Consider the following 4972-nt stretch of genomic DNA (forward strand, 5'->3'; position numbering starts at 1 on the left):
ATCTTAATGGGATTCTGTGCACACTACAGAGGTTCCAATGGGAACTTCTTTCGGCGAAATCCACCTGGAAAAGCCCATGGGTCTTGGAATTTTGAGGTTAATTCCCTGCTGAATTTCCATAGTGTCCATAGGCCCTAAGGGACAATTGTCCGGTGTAGACAAGTACCAATAGACTATACACACGATGCATTGCGTGACTGTAAAAAAATACGCACAACCAAACACTTACCGTATTTTTCGCCCTATAGGACGCACCGGCGTATAAGACGCACCCAATTTTTAGGGGCAAAATCTAAAAAAATAAAGATTTTGAACCCAATAGTGGTCTTCAACCTGCGGACCTCCAGATGTTGCAAAACTACAACTCCCAGCATGCCCGGACAGCCGTTGGCTGTCCGGGCATGCTGGGAGTTGTAGTTTTGCAACATCTGGAGGTCCGCAGATTGAAGACCACTGCATAGGAGGTAATACTCACGTGTCCCCGCCGCTCCGTGTCCCCGTCACCGCTGCCCTGGATGTCGCTCCATCGCTGTCGCCGTGGTCCCCGTCGCTCCGGAACATCTCTGCTGCCGGCCGGGTATCCTCGCTCTCCGTCGCCGCCATCACATCCTTACGCACGCCGACGCACGTACGCGACGACGTGATGACGAGGAAGGAGAGCGCCGGCCATACAGGGGATCCCTGAACGGAGAAGACACCGAGGAGGCAGGTAAGGTCCCCCCCGGTGTCCTGTAAGCACTAACCCGGCTATTCTGTCGGGCTGTTCGGGACCGCCGCGGTGAAATCGCGGCGGTCCCGAGCAGCCCGACTGAACAGCCGGGTTAGTGTCACTTTCCCTTCAGACGCGGCGGTCAGCTTTGATCGCCGCGTCTGAAGGGTTAATACAGGGCATCACCGCGATCGGTGATGTCCTGTATTAGCTGCGGGTCCCGGCCGTTGATGGCCGCAGGGACCGCCGCGATAGGGGTGTATTCGCCGTATAAGACGCACCGAATTTTTCCCCCCAGTTTTGGGGAAGAAAAAGTGCGTCTTATACGGCGAAAAATACGGTAAAAGTGCACTGTCATAAAAATTTATTTTTGCTATTGCGCTCCTTATGGTAAATAAAAAATTTCTCTAATGTACTTTGTTTGAAAAAAAAAAGCTGCCACTAGGTGTCTCCCTACTTGTCCAGAGCACATTTCCCCCCATGTCTTGCACAGACTTTGGACTCCTGCTGGCCTGGCAGAAGTCCAAAATCGCTCCTCGGCCTTTTGGCAAAGATCAAGTGTAGTATCTGTTCTTATCAGTTTTATCTGTGGATCAGACACCATCAATGTATGACTGGTGAGGACGGGTGCTGCATGGAGGGGGCAGGTGTACCGGGTCGTTCCGGGGCTGATTCTGAGGAATCAGCTCAACCGCTGCCCCAATGTGACCTGTTCCCTCCGGGTCTCGCCATGAGGCTGAGAGGGTCTAGAGCCGAGGTACTTTAGTGCCTCGGGGAGTGGTGACCCCGAGGTGCCGAAACTCACTGAGAGGATGGGCTCACTGAGTGGAAGCACGGGCACCATGACCTCTTCACCTTGTGGCACTCACCTCTTGATTCCCGGCCTACTGGCTAGGATCAGAGACATTTTTATAGATCCGGCCGGGCAGTATATCTGCGCACATTCACTTATTTATTTATTTTTGTTCACTGTGTCACTTTTTGCGTGTTGTGTGTCCACAGGATTGTTAGGATGCGGTAGCCCTTCTGGCTGTCCCTCCTGGTGGTCTAGGGTAGGTGTGTGTGGCCATCAGGTTCCGCACCTCCCTGCAAAAACCCCGGGTCCTCCTGCATGGGCAGAGTACCGACCATTATGGGCTCTGCGGGCAGATACCTTGGCTAATGCCAAGGAGGATGCCGGGATCATTTGTGGTCCCTTAGTAGCTTAGTCAAAAAGGGACATCGAACCTGGAACCTCGCAGGTACCTTTTGGTGCAGAGGTGAAAGGTAAGGTTTGTTGGGGGCCTCTCTCCTGTAGGAGAGGGGCTTGCGATAGACCGCATCCTTTGTGCACTTTTTTTTGTGTGTAAGACGTTTTACACTTTTTCTTGCACTTTGGGTGATTCAAGAGCACATTCCTCGGCTCTTAGAAAAAAAATAAAAAAATGCAATCTGGAGTGCTTGGGGGGGGGGGGGGGTGCAGCCTTATCCAATCACAGCTCATCTCACACACTGAACTGCTATGGGCTGTGTGTAGCAGAGTGAGGGAGGAAGTTCTCCCCTGTATGGCTTCAGATGATGTCATGCCTGCTGGGGAACTGTGAATCTGAGGAGCAGAAAATACAGAGCAATATAAAAACTAACAAATAATAAAAATAAAGTCAGGGGGTGGTTTATCATGATGGGGGCAGTGAAGATCATGAGAGGTACTCTTTAAGTGAATGCAGCTTTATTCCAAGTTAGCAGAAGGTACCGGAAACCACACCTGTGCAGACCACCTGTTCACATTTTGACACGTTTCGAGCGCATGCGCCCGAAATGTGTCAAGATGTGAGCGGGTGGTCTGCGCAGGTGTGATTTTGGGTACCTTCTGCTAACTTGGAATAAAACTGCATTCGTTTAAGTGCTGGGTTGTGCGTATTTTCTACAAGTATACAGAGACGCGTCGAGCTTGGTGTGAACCCGAGTTGGGAGGAGGGGAAGTGTTTTTTTTCTCTGCTTTCTACATTACGTGACTGTAACACGGAACCGATCATGGACTATACAAAAAACATGATGTTTTGTGCGACTTTAACATGTTACTTGCTAACTGGAGTTCTACATTACAGCCATGATGGGATAGGCCTCCGCTTTGATCCCATTGTTGTAATGGTCTATACTAGGGATTGACCGATTATCGGTTCGGCCGATATTCATGATTTTGGACGTTGTCGGTATCAGCAATTACCTTGCCGATAATCCGATAATGCCCCGCCCCCTGCACCGCCCGCACCGTGCCGCACCTCCCACCACCGCACCCCCCACCGCTGCCCCATTGCCTTCCCCATCCCTGGTTTTATAATTACCTGTTCCCGGGGTCCACGCTATTTCTGGCTCCTGCGTGTCCTGTGTTACGCTGTGCGCTGCGCATCGCAATGACGAGTGATGTCCTCAACGCGACGTCACTGTCATTGCGCACAGTGACAGCTCAGGAGACAGAAGTAGAGCGGACCCCGGGAACAGGCAATTATAAAACCGGGAAAGGGGGAGGCAATGGGGCAGCGGCGGCGGTCTCTGGCCGGAGCGGTGCGGTGCGTTGGGGTAAAGTGCGGGGGGACGGACATTGCGATATATCTGTATAAACTATCGGCTATCGGCCCTAACCTCCACAGAATATCGGTATTGGCCCTAAAAAAATGATATCGGTCGATCCCTAGTCTATATCAGTGGTCTTCAACCTGCGGACCTCCAGATGTTGCAAAACTACAACTTCCAGCATGCCCGGACAGCCGTTGGCTGTCCGGGCATGCTGGAAGTTGTAGTTTTGCAACATCTGGAGGTCCGCAAGTTGAAGACCACTGGTCTATACACTCATCAGACTGAGATGACAGGACAACTATCGGGCCATAGTTTATAATCAGATCCTCGCCATCCATCCCCCGCCGCTGCGATCTGACCCTGCGTATCTCCTACATGGGCGCAGTAACGCCTCCCACCCCGCTCTCGCTCATAATCGTCCCATAATGACTCATTTACATAGAAATTACTGATCTTGCCGATAGGCCCGGTAACAATGAATTTATAATGAAGCAATTCGCCCCCGCGCCGCCGCCGCTTACAATGACAATATTTTTATTTCATGTGCGGATTGATTTCCAGGGCCGGGATGGTGCGCCACTATTGTCGGCGTAAATCAGGGCAGACACCTACAGCTGGGTATTTCCACTACAATCCCATTATCCAGTCATTTCCAGGACAACAATCGGCTGATAAACTTCCTCCTGTGTCCCGGGGTTAAGAGTCTAATTATTAATTATCTCCCTCCATCATTGATATGTAAATGAGAACACACTCCAGGGCCAGGCAGGGGGGGGGGGGGGGCCCTAATTTGTCAATAATGATTGTGGCCCATGACCCTTAACAGGGCAGCGAGTGAGGGGCTGATTTATATAAGAGCGGCTGACAGCAGGAGGCGAGAGCAGATAAAGGGACATATATTGGAGAAAGCAGGATGATGAATGGAGAACAAGGCACCAGCTCATCATCTCATTACAGGCTCTGCTCTTCCCCTAAGAACTAATGTACCAAGTCATTGCCTCCCCTCACTGCAGCCTCGGGATTTACTGCCACCAGCCTAGTCACATGGGGCCCGAGCCCCCCCACAGGTCCTGCACCCACACCACCGCCATCGCCCCCTCCTCCTCTCAGCCATTTAGTAATGACAGAAATCCCATGTAGGTTCTGTGACTTGGTCCCTTATCATTATTCTCCTCTGACCTTGTCCTCTGACTGAAGAGAAGACCCTCAACAACCCCCCCCCCCCCCCGTCCATTATTACAGAACTGGTGAATGGGAAGACTCAAAGAATTCCAGAAGTGACCTAGTGACTTACATGGTATTATTGGAATGAGCGACATATATGTTTTATCCTATGTAACATGTTTCTTATATACAGTATTTCCCATAAGTGAGTCCACACCATATATATATATATTTATACAGTATCTTCCATAAGTGAGTCTACACCATATATATATATATATATATATATATATATATATATATATATATATTTATACAGTATCTTCCATAAGTGAGTCCACACCACATATATATATATATTTATACAGTATCTTCCATAAGTGAGTCCACACCACATATATATATATATATATATATATATATATATATTTATACAGTATCTTCCATAAGTGAGTCTACACCACATATATATATATATATATATATATATATATATATATATATACAGTATCTTCCATAAGTGAGTCTACACCATATATATCT

At 49.1% G+C, this 4972-nt stretch overlaps 1 pseudogene; it reads left to right on the plus strand.

Annotated features, from left to right (window-relative positions):
• Window positions 1-1237: 1237 nt before the first annotated feature.
• LOC130290109 (U2 spliceosomal RNA) lies at window positions 1238-1405 on the plus strand (annotated as a pseudogene).
• The last annotated feature ends 3567 nt before the right edge of the window (window positions 1406-4972 follow it).

Source organism: Hyla sarda, chromosome 8 (assembly GCF_029499605.1).
Source record: "Hyla sarda isolate aHylSar1 chromosome 8, aHylSar1.hap1, whole genome shotgun sequence".
Classification (NCBI taxonomy): Eukaryota; Metazoa; Chordata; class Amphibia; order Anura; family Hylidae; genus Hyla; species Hyla sarda.